This window comes from Marmota marmota, unplaced genomic scaffold (assembly GCF_001458135.2).
Source record: "Marmota marmota marmota unplaced genomic scaffold, marMar, whole genome shotgun sequence".
Lineage (NCBI taxonomy): Eukaryota > Metazoa > Chordata > Mammalia > Rodentia > Sciuridae > Marmota > Marmota marmota.
The window spans coordinates 35447122-35465281 of NW_026000016.1; the positions used below are offsets into that span (position 1 = coordinate 35447122).

General features: G+C 36.7%; 1 protein-coding gene across 3 annotated transcripts in view; it reads right to left on the reverse strand.

Moving 5' to 3' along the window:
- Positions 1-6099: 6099 nt before the first annotated feature.
- LOC107140574 (putative uncharacterized protein encoded by LINC00467 homolog) overlaps positions 6100-18160 on the reverse strand; it is a 51804-nt gene continuing 39743 nt past the window's right edge. For all 3 annotated transcript variants that reach the window (XR_001503299.2, XR_001503298.2, XR_007349794.1), the window contains one exon: positions 6100-7617. The gene's annotated coding sequence lies outside the window, so the exon portion shown is untranslated. The remainder of the gene's footprint in view (positions 7618-18160) is intronic.

The window sequence follows — 18160 nt, forward strand, 5'->3', positions numbered from 1 at the left end:
TTCTCTTTTTGGAATAGTATTATGTATTGTATTAAATTAGTATTATAATATCCAGTCGGGAGCTCATCTAAAAGTAAAAACAATAAAATCATTTCTTTGTTATATTTAAGGCAAAACTAAGAATGATTTTTTAAAAGTCTCTTTAGATGCTCAAGAATTTTTATATCACTGAGAAAGGTATTCTCAAGTCAATAGAGGTCGCAAAATTTTCTGGCACGTTTAGTGTAATTATATTGCATGAGAGGCAACCCCTTGCTGGAACAAATGCAACATCCGACCATGCCAGCTGGAATTCCCTGCGGGGAGAATGACATTCTAGGAGCAAGCTGTTCTCAGTGTGAGCTCAGTGCTGCACTATCTGCTTAGGAGCCTCTTCTGGCTCCTGATCAGAGCCAGGGGCCTCTGCTAGGCTCTCACTAAGTGTCCAGGCTCCAGAACCCAGGGCCAAAGTGGATATAGTTGAGGTTAATTTAGCTTCTCCTTAACAAAAACCAAATAAAACCACCAGGCAAAGAAACTGCTGAAAATGCTAAAAAAGGAATGGGAGAAATATATCTTCTATAGGGGTGGGAGGGAAAGGGAGGGAGAAGGGATTCCCCTTCTGGAAGGTGAAAGAAGACCCTCATCATTATACAAAATACATGTATGAAGATGTGAATTTGATGTCAACATACCTTATATACAATCAGAGACATGATAAATTGTGGTAAAAGATGTATTAAGAATTGTAATGCAAAAAATAAAAATTAAATTTTAAAAAAATTAAAAATTAAATAAAAAGAAATACATCTTCTAATCAAATAAGCCAGCCCTATAATGTTGCTATGGATAAAGAGGGCAAGGTCAAAAAGAAATTCCTTGACTAACATTTGAATGGTCCTTTACAGTTCACTAAGAGTTTTAACCCATATTATCTCATTTGATCTTGACCAGGAGGTGAAGTAAGTACATTGAGTCGAGTCTCAGGTTACATGTAAGTAGCCTGCCTAGATTTGGAAGCCAGGGTTCCCTCTGCATGCTGTAGTGCCTTCCAACATGATATATCCAATGTGCTCCCAGAACAGCCCCTCAAATCCTCCTTCACTGTACTTATCACACAGAGTTGTAAATATATATGGTTTGCTCTCCTCTCCCATCATTTTCTTATTTCTAATAGCTTGTGGAATCCTTAAGTGTGGGAACCAGGTATTTCATGCCCATGTCCCTACCTTCTGGGCACACACACAGTAGTTACTTTACAAATATGTTTAACTGATGGGTGCATATGGACACCAACACAGAGCTCACCCAGGGCAGAGGCAGAGGGAAGAGTTGGATGAACATTGAGGCATTTCTGAAGTATCTGCATTATTCATTGGATTGTAAGTTCTTTGAGGCCAGTGTCCATGTCTTATTTCAGTTTGTACTTCTCCTGATATGACACATAATAGGTAGTCAACATGCTTTTTAAGAATTCACTTGTACAATCATCATATATATATATACTGAACACCTGTTTATGTAGGAACCATGGAGGAGATGGAGCAGGAGAGCGGTTATCTGCCCGTGTTCCAGCTGGATAAGACAGAGCTGAGCTTTTAGTTCTCTGAATCACTCCAGAAGGCTTCCTGGGGAGAGATTTCCCAAGGGCTTCTTTGGTCAAATGACTGAAATGCATGTAGACTCAAAAGTGAAACCAGATTGCTAAAATCCCTTATTTTCCTCATATAATGTAGGCCTCAAGAAATATATTTCTGCTTAATATTTTGATCTGCCAGGCAACAGTTCCTCTGCAGAAAGAGAGGTGGGATGACTCTGGAAATGGAGTTGTGCATCAGGTAATGGCAATTCAACTAGTGCAGACCACATATACAACAGTGGCCCCATACGATATAATGGAGTTAAAAAATTCCCATCACCCAGTTACCTCACAGCCATCTTAATATTGTAAAACAGCACCTTACTCATGTTAGAGGTGACGCTGGTGTGAACAAATCCAACATGCCACCAGTCCTATAAAAGCAACGCATGTAAAAACATGAAAGGGCATATGTGACTCTTAGCTTTATGCGTGTGTGATTTACTCAGCCATGCAGGGCTTGGAAAGGTCCCACACTTGGTTTGTTTTTGTTGTTCCCTTGAAATTCTTCATAATTCTTAAACAAGAGGCTTCAGATGTAATTTTGCACTTAAGTAGCTGAAGATTATGTAGCTATTCCTTACAGCTGCCATAATGGGTACTTCCAGGTGCATTCAGTGGAATTTGTCCTCCTCCTTCTCTTCCTCCTCTTTTTCCCTCTCACCCCACCTCCACCCCGACCCTGTCTCCTCCTCACTCTCTCTTCCTTCGTCTTGTGTACTGCCTACCTCTGCATGGAGGGTGACTATTCTTTTAGTCTGGTCACATCACTCTCTGCAGCTAGGAAAGATAACTGCTGGTACCTGGGCTGATGTGACCCCAGTTTAGCACTCCCAACACCCCAGATTCTAATCCCAGAAAAAGACCTTGAGGCAGTGCCTGGCCAGCTGTTCACCAAACCTGCTTCTTTATTCTCCTGGGCTCATAATAGATGGCATTCCCACTCCCCCTTACCTTGGGAGGGCCACTCCATCTTCACTTAAAAAATCACCTATACTGGTAGCACACAAGCCCTTGAACTCCATCCCTGGCACTGAAAAATCAAATAAATAAAATATTTCTGTTCTTTACCAATGAGTAAAGTTTCGCCCTTTGGGAGGGTGAAAAAAAATGTTTAACTGAACATATAAAATTGTTTGAATTTTTTGGACTGTGGAACATTCTGGATCAGAGTCCAACAAAATGAATCTCCCTCTTAACATCTTTGCAAAACCTTCACCTCTTTGAAGCTACTGTTCATCTATCTGATAAGCTCAGCTGTCTGCTTCCCAGGCTTGTGGGGAGGTTAAAATAAGATCAAATGCTTTGCAAAGTATAAAGGAACTTTCAAATCTAAGATCTTACAGTTGTCTGTGATGATCTTCCCTTCATTTAGAATGAATAACAGGAAGTCAATTGAACACATTCAAGAGTACTTTTCACTTTTCACCCTTCTTCTCCTGGAGTATTCTGACTTGGCTTTAAAATTTTTCTTGAGATCAATTTACCTAATCTTTCAGATCTGTGGTTCCCATGCTTGGCTGCATGTTAGATCACTTAGGAGCCTTCAAATGTCACATAATCCAGGTTGCACCCTAGACTGACTAAATCAGAAACTCAGGATGGAACCCAGGCATTGGTTTTTTAGAAATCTTTCCAGTTAATTCCATTGTACAGCCAAAGCTATAAAAATCATGGTTTTGGATGATGCTTTCTGGAAGACTCAGACAATTCTGTTGTCCTCTCTGAAGCTATATGGATCTAACACATGCCTGAGTGATTTCATCTCAATAAGAAATGAATACTCTCTGGAACTTCTATGATAGCCTCGTGTGATCTCAGACAGATGGTTGCAAGGTTGCGTATCACATAGCTGCCTATCATCTATGATGGATATTTCTCATTTCCTTGGTGGAATTGAGGAGCAGCTTGAAGGTGAGATGAAATTCTGCAAGCCATGCTGCAAATACCATTTTACAGCAACTGCAAAGATGGTGAAGATAATGGGATCTAGGCTGTTTCTTATAAACCTGAGGATTTAGGTTTGTAGAGGATGACAATTATTGGATGTCTACAGTGGACACTATTCATAAGGCAGAGATGAGGGGATAGGGGAGAGACTGAGAAGGTTGAATGCAGCAGGTAGAGGTGACTGACTGGGGATGGGTTGAATAGAACCCTTTCTTCCCTTTCTTCTTGAACATGAAAAGGGACACATATTAGCAATTTGCATGATCTTATGAATTGCCTAGTCAAATATTTTGACTCTTTATCTAATTGAGCTGTTAGTGCTTCATATATTAACCCATTTTTTGTCCCATTGTCCCAGATGTGGAACACCTATAAGAACTTAAAAATAGCCAGGTGCACACCTGTAATCCCAGTGGCTCAGAAGGCTGAGACAGGAGAATTGTGAATTCAAAGCCAGCCTCAGCAATGGTGAGGTGCTTAGCAGCTCAGTGAGACCCTGTCTCTAAATAAAATACAAAACAGGGCTGGGGATGTGGCTCAGTGCCGCCAGCCCCTGAGTTCAATCCCTGGTACCCCTCCCCCCCAAAAAAAGGACTTAAATATGGTATATTACATAATTATATAATTATATTATAGTACAATAATTATTACATAAGCTATAGATTATTGTTTCCAATGTATTTTAATACACCTGTGTCAGTATCATTGAAATATTTACAGGATTGGGCCTTGATGGGTTAATGTGATGGTTTGGATATGAGATGTCCCCCAAAGCTCATATGTGAGATCATGCAAGAGAATTTAGAGGTGAGCTGATTGGGTTATGAGAGCTTTAACCTACTTGGTATATTAATCCACTGATATAAATTAATTGGCAATATCTTTAGGCAGGTGGGGAGGTGGCTGGAGAAGGTAAGTCACTGGTAAGCAGAGCTCTCTCTGCTACTTGGTTGTCATGTCCTAGGCTGCTTTCCTCTTCCACACCCTGCCACCACGATGTTCTGCCTGACCTTGGGTCCAGAGCAATGGAGATGGACTGAGGCATCTGAAACCATGAGTGCCAAATAAACGTTTTCTCATCTAAAATTGTTCTTGCCAGGTCTTTTGTCACAGAGACTGAAAAGCTGACTAAAATAGTTAAGAATATTAAATGTTAGTTTATTGTATTTATTACAAGGATAAAATGACCTTGACATGTTAAAAGACAGGGTTTTCTTCTTGTCTTATCTCCTTCTTTAGCCAAGGTCTTTGGTGAGGCATCAGCTTCCTGTATATCAGCTTCTGCTGGAGAAAATGGGGAAGACAACAACTTGATAGGAACAAATCAGCACTAGAGCTCAAGTCTTGAAAGGGTAAAGTTTCTAAGCTGCTTCTAAACTGCAAAGCCTGAGTTAAAATGTAAAAGACCGGGCATTGTAAAGTTCCCAAGCTGCAAGGCCTGAGTTAAAAAGTGAAGGACAAGGTATTGTTAAGTTCCTCTGCTACACCCAGAAATTCCTGAGGCAGTTAAGACAACGACCTACTGGCCATTTAGTTGATTAATAGCCTAGGGCCCTGTGCGATCTTGCACGTAGGCATCTCAGGGCCTAAACCAATCAGTTTGAATGTGTACCCCGCTTAGGAGTAACCAATCACCCCCGCCCGACCTGTTCCCGCCAATGAATGAACTAATCATGTTTAGGAATTGTTGTTTGATTTTCCCGCGGTGTATGATGATTTGTTAAAGGAGACTGTGATGTATGTAAAGTCCCCGCCCTCCCCAAGAAGTGTACTTAAGCAGTGCTCAGCCCCTGCTCTGGGCTCTGGGCTGCTCTCCCTTCTTGAGTGAGCACAGAGCCCCAGCACACTGGAATGGATCCCCAATAAATCCCCTTCTGCAATTGCATGAGTCAGTCACTTGGTGGTCTCTTCCTCCGATGCTTTGCTGGACCCTTACAGTCTCTTGATTGTAATCCAGTTTTTTTTTCTACTAAACATATTTAAAAATTTTTTTTTAATTTTCCCTCTTTTGAAATACTCCCTCTCTTGTTTTTTTTTTTTTTTTTAAGATTCTTTCAGTAAATTTAACGTTTATTCTGGAAAGCATTATCACAATTTGATTCACCATCAGCACTATTTATGTGAGTAAGTAAATAGAAGCTTGAAGTTAGAAAAGAATTCAGAAAGTGATGCACTACTCCAACCGTATCTGGTCATACTGCTTCTGTTACTGTCTCCTCCAGAGGGCATGGCTTCTATTTTAATTTATCTATAAATAACAGAAAAATTTTTGAAATAACTACATTCTAATGCCTACATTTTATTATGCTTTTTGAAGACACCACGATTATCCCATAATTATAAAAATTAATCTTCCAGGAAAAAAGAAAAAAATACATTTGTAAAGGAAGTTGCCTTTATTTCTTTTCTTTTTAAAAAATATTTATTTTTTAGTTTTAAGTAGACACAATATCTTTATTTTATTTTTATGTAGTGCTGAGAATTGAACCCCGTGCCTCACACATGCTAGGCAAGCATGCTATCCACTTGAGCCACATCCCCAGCCTGCCTTTATTTCTTCAGTAAATACAATAATGAAGAACAAACTGTTTTCTCTGCTGGTACAGTTAAGAAATGTCATCGCCTCAAACATAAAGAAATAACTTTTTTCATACATAAATACTAGATGCCCAAGACAATATAGGAAGGAATGATGTCTATCAGTTGTTAGCCAAATTATCTCTATAACCAAAGATGCTTAATTTATAATTAAGCATGTACAACCTTATTACAATTTTTCTTTAAGTTAATATCAGTGGGGGAAAAAAACTCCTTTAAGGAATTCTAATCAGTAACAATACTACATTATGTTAATATGTATAACATATTAAAATCTAGCAAAGAATGAGAGTCAAGATTTTTAAATGGTTTGCCTCAATAATAAGGTAATAATATCTCAATTTCTAATTAAAAAAAAAAACTTAGCCCTCTCTTCCATCCTTCACTTTTAACAGGAGTCTATTTTAAAAGTAACTATCATTGGCTACACATTCACCCCAAACCTAAAGGAGGAAAAAGTCCAAGTATTTGTAAAAGTGTCGGAAGCAACACAAAGGCTGCACTGGAACTTCTCTCTGTATTTTTATTTTATAAAACACGACAATTATTTTTAGAGCTAAAAAGTTTTGTTTGGAAACTCCTAACCAGTATCTAAAGTTAAAGTAAAGGAACATTACATCATGTTCTCAAACCAAATTTTATTTGTAATTATGAAAAATCTATAATCCTTTTTTTGAAAAAAAAAAGATGTTGATGGACTTTTATTTTATTCATTTATTTATATATGGTGCTGAGAATCGAACCCAGTACCTCACACATGCTAGGTCAGCGTTCTACCACTGAGCCACAACCCCAGCCCCCAAATCTATAATTCTTGTAGAAAGAAATTATATTATTGAGAAATGGAAACATAAAACCTGCTAAGAAAAACTAAAAAAGTATATGGATAAACTTTTACCTTCTTCATGCCATCTGTAAGTCTTCTGCTTTGTGTAGGACTGCAACAAAAGTATTTTCTATTCCTTTATTAGGCATAATATTCAAGAGATCAGACTCATTCTCTTCCTTCTTTTTTTGTAAATTTTGTTTTATCAGTTCTACTTACTTATACATGATAGTAGAATCCATTTTGATAAAATTATACAAACATAGGATATATCTTATTCTAATTAGGACCCCATTTTTGTGGGTGGGTCTCTTCCTTCTTTATAAAGCATTTGAATATGGAATAAGCACTCTGCAACTGCCACAACTGGCTTGGACTTCAGGCTCCCAAGTATTGCATATGGGCCTTCAAAACATAAAATATAATTCCCAAACTCTTTATTGTGTGGTTACAGAGGACATGGATTGGTTTTGAGAGTCTAGACTTGGTGCAAGAGATGTTCGTTTCTTTGAGTTCTTTTATGTTTCTGTTGGTTTCACAGTGCTGAAATTTGCATCCTCATTTGACTAGCTTACACCAAAGTCTGAAGTTTGGAAATCAAAAGGTTCACCTGGTTTCAGCCCCTCTGCAGACAAAAAGTAGATTTGATTAGAATAGATTCATTACTTGCTGTATCTACTTATACTTTTCTTGATACTGACAATAGAAAACATCATTGTGTTAAGACCAGAGCATGTTAAATCTGGAAAAGTAAGTTAGATTAACACTAGAGCTTCAAATTCCCAGCAAATGTCCCTGAAGTAATAATAGAGAATAATGCAGAGAAGGGAAGAAGCTTTAACTCTGTGTAAAGTTCAGTGTCTACTATTATAATTATGGAGGAAAATATTCAAAACTTGGAATTAATTAATTAATTAATTAATTAATGTCATGCAATAGCACTGTTTAAGAAGCTGCCAAGCCAGGCACAGTGGCACATACCTGCAATCCCAGTGATTCCGGAAGCTAAGGCAGGAGGATTGCAAGTTTGAGGCCAGCCTCAGCAACTTAGCAAGACCCTTGACAACCCTGTCTCAAAATAAAAAGGGCTGGGGATGTAGCTTAGTGGTAGAGTGCACCTGGGTTCCAACTCCAGTGTTAAAAAAAAAAAAAAAAAGTCTGCTAAGCAGTCATTTAATTCTCTAGGGAAGGTAATTCTAACACAGTACTTCCTATGGTTTAAGCTCACATATTTACATAACAAACAACTCTACAGTTAGAGGCTAACTCCAATGAAATAGATGAGTGGGGATAATTTTTTTTTTTCTGTTCAGTAGAAAGGATAACCTTAAAGATTCTGGTTTGTCCTCCCCCCACAGGACTTGAACCACTTTTGTACCTAATTTAGTGATCTTATCTCAGCACTCCTTTTTTTTTCTTCCACTCATTATAAAAACAACAATTTCCAAATTTTTAATATTACCATTTAAACATTTAGATTTTTTTCTTCCTGCTGTTTCCCTCCCTCACTGAGTTAAATAAAACTTTGGTACCTAACCCAATTTTTTAAATCAGAATTATGTTTTTAAAGGATAAGAATTTTGCTTTAAATTGCTGGCCAGAATCGTGCCAGATGGCTATTCCTGGCTTCAAGGGAGGCTAGGAATTGATTTGAAGATTCATTTTTTAATCTTTGTAGGCTGAGAAGGGGGGAAGAATTTTTAAGAGGGCAAACCTGCAGAAACTATCACTAACTGAATGTGGATGTGGTGGTGATGGTAGGCAAGAAAGAGAATTGAGAATGATCTCCAGGTCAGGCTTAGGTACTAAATTTACTTAAAAAAGGAAGACTGAAAGAGAAGCAAGTTTACATTTTATCATTAATAAGCACTGAGAAGTTAAAAGTTTCATTTTAATTTTATTAAAAAAATTTTTTTAGTAGTAGATGGACACAATATCTGTTTACTAATTTATGTTTATGTGGTGCTGTAGATTGAATCCAGTGCCTCATATGTGTGAGGCAAGCGCTCTACCACTGAGCCCCAGCTCTTCATTTTTATTTTTTTGAGAGCACACTCACTGATTGACTCCAACATGTGCAACTATTTGGCTATGGATTTTAAAGGGGGAAAAAAACCCACTTGTAATCATCCAAATCCTTATAATAGTTTTAACTTTGTAGCAAATTTCAGCCTGTCAATTATATAATGGAATGCCCCACCATAATAAAATAATTTACTATAGAGTGATTGCATAGATATTAGATTTATGGTCTCCATGAGTTTTTCAGGAAAAGTTACTTCATTTAGCTTCAGTTTCCTACCAAATGAACACATTTTCATTGTAGGAATTACTTAGAACTTTCAGTAAAAGTGTGTGCTGAACATAAATAAAATGTTTCTTGGCATAAACATACCTTTTTATATGCAATGGTTATTTTGAGATTCTTAACTCTTAAATTGCTATTAGAAACATTCTTATTCCCTTTTTTCCTAGGAAATAAGCCCTCTGTATTTAAACCTATTATCCTACAAATATTAATTACATAATTTGATATGGTTATTATTACTTATTAATAGGATTCTACCTCTTCTACTATTTAACTAGGAGATTGTGTGGCAATAAGGACATCAATCATACAAGGTGGTTTGATGTTATAGCACTATTGTTTATTTATGATTTACCTGAAACTTGAGTATGAAAACTTATTCCAACAAGGGCTGAGGCAGGAGCCTAAGAGTTTGAGGCAACATAGTTGAGACCCTGATTTAATAACAACAAAAAGAAAACTTGTGTGCTGCCAAGTCTACCTGAAATCTACCTATCTTGACCATATTTATTTTTAAGTAATCATCTACTTTGTAAAACTTTAATTTTCTAAAATTTTACTGCCTTAAATTATAGAACTTTGTGCATAGTATTCAAAAACCATTTGGGAGAAGGTTCCAAGATGGCGGGCCCCAAGGGGGCTGCATTCTGTGTCGCTCTGTGACCTGTGATTCAAGTAGTGGAAATACTGTTTCTCTGTGAGTTATTAGAGGACATCCAACAGCTGCTCAAGTGCAGGAATCATGGCTGCTGTGCTCGCGCAGGTCTCCAGGCCTAAGTGTCAGTGCAGGACTCCTGGCCACTCACCCACACAGGACCTCCAGGTGTCTGAGTAGGACCACAGGCATCAGCACCCAAGCAGGAATTCTGCCGCAGCTCCCACGCTGGACACCCAGCCATTGCCCATGTGCAGGACTTCTGGCTGCCACTCCTATGTGGACCCTAATCTACCAACATGAGGCTCCCCCAGTCACCTCCATCTTGTGACACTGCAACCACTGCCATAATCCCATACATGTGGTAGCCTGCACCTGGGGACATGGCAAAGGGTCTGGAAACAGCCACCAGCCACAATACTGCATACCACAGAGCTGTATCTCTGAAAATGCCGCTCAATGCCACCGTTCGACCCCACCCCACCCAACACCCCATCAATTAAAGCAGCTACCTCCATCTTGGGATCATCTTTAGTTGGGGCAACTCCCAGCTTGGGACAACTCCCAGCTTGGGACACCAGCTGGTGCATAGAAGCAATATCAAGGTACCTATAGCCCCCAACTCCCGCCTCTACCCAGTAGCACTAACCCAGCACAGTGTTTGCAGCTACACAGCCAGTCTATAGCTCCCAAACCTGGTCCTGAACTGCCCAAAATAAAACAGCTCTTCAGGAAGGGTGCACACCCCTCAGAGCACAGCACACAAGATCTCTGGTGAGAAAGGTTCCCCATTGGGAAGTAGAAAGGGAGGTGGTGAGATACAGTTTTGAGACTAAATTAGAGACCAGGAATTGTGAAGTCTACAGGTCATATAAGGAGATAAAATGCCCACATCACAAGAGTGGGCCCCAAAGGAGACAGTTGGGATGCAGTCTCCCATCAGAATGGCAAGTGCTTTATCCTGCCTCCAGGAACTCCACCCCCAAGACCAACCCTCCCATACTAATAACCTTCACCATCCTGAGGGTGGAGATACCAGCAAACAACAGACAACCCCACCTATTGGATGAAAAGGAAAGCAGAAAAGATACTGATCTCCAACAAAAACAATCCTTGTATTTTCCTACAAAAAAAAAATTTTTTTTTTCTCTTTTCTCTCTCTTCTCCCACTGTCACATTCCCAACATTTGTGAAATCAAGTACTTTTCATGAATTAGTCTACTGAGGACTGGGATGTGTGAATAACATGTTACAGTTGTGTTGTATATTCTCTTATCTCCTATTTTTACATTTTTAATTTTTTTTACTATTTATGTTTGTTTTCTATACTCTATTGTCTTCCCTCTTACTTGTCTCCCCCAAATCACTTTCTCTCTCTTCTCCTGATACTAACCAACCTCTCTATATTCCTCTTTCATGCTTCCTAAGATCTAATAAATCTATATCCTCACCTCCCACCCCACCCCCTCAATATCTCATTCTACACCTCATCCCCAGATCTTTGTCCACCATCTGAAACTGTAGACCCTTTTGCAAACCTACTATTTATATTGTAGATAATAATTGAACTCTCCATTTCTGTATATTGTGACAAAACCGAAATGTCTTAATAGCAGCTATTTGGTTTAAGGTAGTATATAGTTTGTATTGAGATCTATTAATATTGTTCTGCCCCTTAAAGGAAAGGTATTGGAACCTTGCAGGGACACTATAAGCCTATAGGGTAAAAACTGTAATTCCTCAGATCCACAGTGCTAGAAAGGAAGATACAAACAACATGAATAAACAAGAGAAGAAAGTGCCCCAAACAAACCAAGATACTACTTTATTAGGATCTATGGCCAGCACAACAGAAGAAATTACAGAGAAGGTGTTCAGGATGTACACAATTAAAATGTTCTGTGAATTAAAGGATAATATAAGAAAGCAAATACAGGCAGCAAAAGATCAATTCAATAAAGAACTACATAAGCAAATATAGGAAGCAAAAGATTATTTCAATAGGGAGATAGAGTTTCTAAAAAAAAAAAACAAAAAACAAACAGAAATCCTTGAAATGAAAGAAACAATAAACCAAATTAAAAACACAACAGAAAGCACCACCATCAGATTAGATAATTTGGAAGACAGGACCTTAGACAATGAAGACAAAATATATAATCTTGAAAAGAATGTTGACCACACAGTGAAGATGGTAAGAAACCATGAGCAGAACATTCAAGAATTATGGGATAACATAAAAAAAACAAAATTTAAGAGTTATTGGGATAGAGGAAGGAATAGAGTTCCAAACCAAAGGAATGAATAATCTATATAATGAAATAATATCAGAAAATTTTCCAAACATGAAGAATGAATTGGAAAATCAAATACAGGAGGCTTACAGGATACCAAATGTACAAAATTACAACAGATCCTCACCAAGGCACATTATACTGAAAATGCCTAGCATACAGAATAAAGAGAAAAATTTAAAAGCCATAGAGAAAGGAATCAGATTACATATAGGTGGTAACCAATTATGTTATCTGCAGATTTTTCAGCCCAGACCCTGAAAGCTAGAAGCACCTGTAACAACATATACTAAGCTCTGAAAGAAAATGGATGCCAACCAAGAATCTTATATAGAGCAAAATTAAGCTTTAGATTGATGATGAAATAAAAACAAAATGATAAACAAAAGTTAAAAGAATTTACAACTAGAAAGACTGCACTACAGAACATCCTTGGCAAAATATTCTAGGAGAAAGAAATGAAAATCAGCAAAGGGAGGTATTACACTAAAGGGAAAACCAATCAAAGGAGAAACCAAGTCATATTAAATACCAAAAATAAACAAAAATGACTGGGAATAAAAATCCTGTCTCAATAATAACCCTGAATGTTAATGGCCTAAACTCACCAATCAAAAGACATAGACTGGCAGATTAGATTTAAAAAAAAAAAAGACCAAACAATATCATGTCTCCAAAAAAATCATCTCATAGGAAAAGACAGCCACAGACTGAAGGTGAAAGGTTGGTAAAAAAATATACCACTCACATGGACTGCGAAAACAAGCAAGAGTTTCCATCATCATATCAAATAAAGTAGACTTCAAGCCAAAGTTAATCAAAAGGGATAAAGGAGGATATTTTATACTGCTTAAGGGAATCATATGTCAAAAAGACATAATAATTATAAATATATATGCCCAAACAATGGAGCATATACATTCATCAAACAAATTCTTCTCAAGTTCAAGATGCTGGGTGACTTTAACACACCCTTTCACCACTGGATAGCTCTTCCAAACAAAAGCTGAACAAAGAAACTATAGAACTCAATAATACAATCAATAACTTAGACTTAACAGAATATATATATANACAATTAAAATGTTCTGTGAATTAAAGGATAATATAAGAAAGCAAATACAGGCAGCAAAAGATCAATTCAATAAAGAACTACATAAGCAAATATAGGAAGCAAAAGATTATTTCAATAGGGAGATAGTGTTTCTAAAAACACTATATATATATATATATAATATATATATATATATATATGACTATTTTATATATATATATATATATTTTATATATATAGGTATTATATATATATAACCAGACACATGAAAAATTATGCTGTATATGCATAATATAAATTGAAATGCATTTTTCTGTCATATATAACCAATTAGAATAAAAATAAATAAATAATAAGTAAATCAAAACAAAATTAAGGTAGGATAAATGTTCTCATAAAAGAAACTTACCCCATCTTCAGAAACCACTCATACAATATGAAAGTCAATGGGGAAAAAAAAGGAACTAAAAAATCTTAACACCAAAAAAATAAATAACCCAATCATTTTATATATACATATATATATACACACACACACACATATATTTCATCCATCAATGAGTGAATATACTTTTTTCTCAGCAGTACATGGATCATTCTCTAAAACAGAACATATATTATGCCACAAAGCAACTCTTTTTTTTTTAATGTGGTGCTGGGGATTGAACCCAGGGCCTTCTGCATGTGAGGCACAAAGCAACTCTTACCAAATATAAAAAAGTAGAACTACTACCCTGCATTCTATCAGATCATAATGGAATGAAATTAGAAATCAATGATAAAATAATAAATAGAAGCTACTCCAACATCTGGAATCTAAATAATATGCTATTGAATGAACAATGGGTTGCAAAAGACATCAAAGAGGAGATTAAAAAATTCTTAGAGGTAAAGGAGAACATTGATACAACATATCAAAATCTCTTGGACACTCTGAAGGCAGTACTAAGAGCAAAGTTCATTGCACGGAGTTTATTCTTTAAAAGAAGAAAAAGTCAACAAATAAATGACCTAACATTACACCTCAAAGCCCTAGAAAAAGAAGAACAAATCGACACCAAAAGCAGTAGAAGACAGGAAATAATTAAAATCAGAGCTGAAATAAATGAAATTGAAACAATTTAAAAAATTGACAAAAAATATGGTTTTTTGAAAAAATAAAGAAAATTGATAAACCCTTAGCCATGCTAATGAAGAGAAGGAGAGAGAAAACTCAGATTACTAATATCCATGATGAAAAAGGAAATATCACAATGGACACTACAGAAATACAGAAGATAATTACAAATTATTTTGAAAATTTGTACTCCAATAGAGTAGAAAATATTGAAGGCATCGACAAATTTCTAGAGTCCTATGATTTGCCGAAACTGAATCAGGATGATATACACAATTTAAACAGATCAATTTTAAGCAATGAAATAGAAGATGGCATCAGAAACCTAACAACCAAGAAAAGCCCAGGACCAGATGGATACACAGCTGAGTTCTACAAGACCTTCAAAGGAGAATTAATACCAATACTCCTCAAATTATTTCATGAAATAGAAAAAGAGGGAACACTTCCAAACTCATTTTATGAGGCCAATATCATGCTGATTCTAAAACATCAAAGAAAGAAAACTTCAGACCAATATTTCTAATGAATATAGATGCAAAAATTCTCAATAAAGTTCTGTCAAATTGAATATAAAAGAATGTCAAAAAGATAGTGCACCATGATTAAGTGAGGTTCATCCCAGGGATGTTGGTTCAACATATGGAAATCAATAAATGTAACTTATCACATCAGTAGATTTAAACATAAGAATCATATGATCATCTCAATCAATGAAGAAAAAGCATTCAACAAAATACAGCACCCCTTCATGTTCAAAACACTAGAAAAATGAGGGATAACAGAAACACAACATTGCAAAAGCCATCTATGCTAAGCCCAAGGCCAACATTATTCTAAATGGAGAAAACCTGAAAGCATTACCTCTAAAAACTGGAACAAGACAGGGATGCCCTCTTTTACCACTTCTATTTAACATAGTTCTTGAAACTCTAGCCAGAGCAATTAGACAGACAAAAGAAATTAAAGGGATACTGATAGGAAAAGAAGAACTCAAACTATCACTATTAGCCAAGGACATGATTCCATACCTAGAGAAGCCAAAAAATTCTACCAGAAAACTTCTAGAACTAATAAATGAATTCAAGCAAAGTAGCAGGATATAAAATAAACACCCATAAATCAAAGGCATTTTTGTATACCAGTGACAAATCCTCTGAAAGAGAAACTAGGAAAATTATACCCCATTTATAATAGTCTCAAAAAAAAATACTTGGGAATTAACTTAACATAAGAGGTGAAAGAACTCTACAATGAAAAGTACAGAACACTAAAGAAAGAAATTAAAGAAGACCTTAGAAGATGAAAAGATCTCCCTTGTTCTTGGATAGGCAGAATTAATATTGTCAAAATGACCATAATACCAAAAGCTCTCTACAGATTTAATACAATTCTAATCAAAATCCCAATGACGTTTCTCATAGAAATAAAAAAAGCAGTTATGAACTTCATCTGAAAAAATAAGAAGCTCAGAATAGTAATCCTTAGCAAGAAGAGTGAAGCAAGTGGCATCACTATACTAGACCTTAAACTATACTACAGAACAACAGTAACAAAACAGCATGGTACTGGCACCAAAATAGACTTGTAGACCAATGGTACAGAGTAGAGGACACTGAGACACATGCACATAAATACAGTTATCTCATATAGACAAAGGTGCCAAAAACCTATATTGGAGAAAAAAAAAGCCCCTTCAACAAATGGTTCTAGGAAAACTGGAACTCCATATGCAACAAAATAAAATTAAGTCCCTATCTCTTACCATGCACAAAACTCAACTCAAAGTGTATCAAGGACCTAGGAATTAAACCAGATAGAAGAAATAGGAGAAAAAGTAGGCCCAAATATTCATCATGTCATTATATCATCATGTGCCTAATAGAAGAAAAAGTAGGCCTAAATATTCATTATGTCAGATTAGGCCCCAACTTCCTTAATAAGACTCTATAGTACAATAAATAAAATCAAGAATCAATAAACGGGATGGATTCAAACTAAAAAGCTTCTTCTCAGCAATAGAAACAATCAGTGAGGTGAATAGAGAACCTACAGAATGGGAGCAAATTTTCACCACATGCACATCAGATAGAGCACTAATCTCTAGGATATATAAAGAACTCAAAAATCTTGGGCATGGGGGTAGGAAAGATGGTGGAATGAGATGAACACCATTATCCTAAGTACATATATGAAGGCAAGAATGGTGTGACTCTACTTTGTGTACAACCAGACACATGAAAAATTATGCTCTATACACATAATATGAATTGAAATGCTTCTTCTGTTATATATAACCAATAAAAATAAATAAATAAATAAAAACAAAATTAAGGTAGGATAAATGTTCTCATAAAAGAAACTTACCCCATCTTCAGAAACCACTCATAAAATATCAAAATCAATGGGGGGAAAAAAAGGAACTCAAAATCTTAACACCAAAAAAAATAAATAACCCAATCAATAAATGGGCCAAGGAACTGAATAGACACTTCTCAGAAGAAGATGTACAATCAATCAACAAATATATGAAAAAACTATTCAACATCTCTAGCAATTAGAGAAATGCAAATCAAAACTTCTCTTAAGATTTTTATCTCACACCAGTCATAATGTCCACTATTAAGAATACAAACAACAATAAGGGTTGACAAGAATGTGGGGAAAAGGTACACTAATACATTGCTGGTGGGCCTAAAAATTGGTGCAACCAATCTGGAAAGCAGTATGGAGATTCCTTGGAAAACTTGGAATGTAAACACCATTTGACCCAGCTATATCCCATTCCTTGGTTTATACCCAAAGGACTGAAAAACAGCATACTACTGCTGAGAGCCACGGCCGAGTCTGTATGGCCCCTGGCATTTTGCCAACAGTATTGATTGACAGGCGAGGCATTACTATCCGCCTCTGCCGCAACTTTTGAGTTCTCGCACTATTTTGGAGTTCTTGTGGGGATTTCCGGGGATTCCCCGAGAGTTCCCATTGGTTGGGGAAGTGCAGGAGGAGGGATTTCCGAGAGAGATATTTCCGGCTGGGGGTTCCTGGAGAAGCCTCGTGGCGTTCGGGAGGATTCCCCGGGAGCTGTGTGAAGTGTTTTCCTGCAGTTTGAAAATAAAGTTTGTTCCTGCTTCAGTGGCTCGTGATTTGTGCCCAGCCAGACTGCGGCATTTGGTGGCCCTTGCGGGGAACGTCTGAAGCTTCGGGGTAAGTGAAATTGCTTGCCCCTAAGGGAAGGCGAGAGAATGGGTGACCATTTTAAACAATGTGTTCTTGTTTTGATTTGTTTTGTGTTTGTTTCAAGCTGCCTATCCCTAGAATTTTCTCAGGCAGATTGGGAAAAATGGTTGGCTCAAGGTTTGAAGTTGTTCACCCCTGAGGAAGAGATAGAAATAGACCACAAATGCACATGTCAAGAAAATAGGAAAATTGATACAACGATTTTTTGTTCCGTTTTTGTTTCATTCTGTTTCGGTTTTGTTTTGTGTTATCTTATTGGGTTGCGTTATCTTTATAACAGATTAGAAATTAGTAAAAAACAAACTGAAAGAGTGTTAAGTAAATTGTTAGAGGTTCAGACCATGGAGAAAGACATTTTAGATCAAGCAAAAGAGAAGGTCTCTCAAGCTAGTCAGACAGAGGAAGAAAATTTAAAGGAAGAAAGCTTAGAGGAGAAACAGCTATTAGGGAAAAAGCTACAACAGGAGGCTGCTACTAACACCGTTCTATCACCAGAGGGC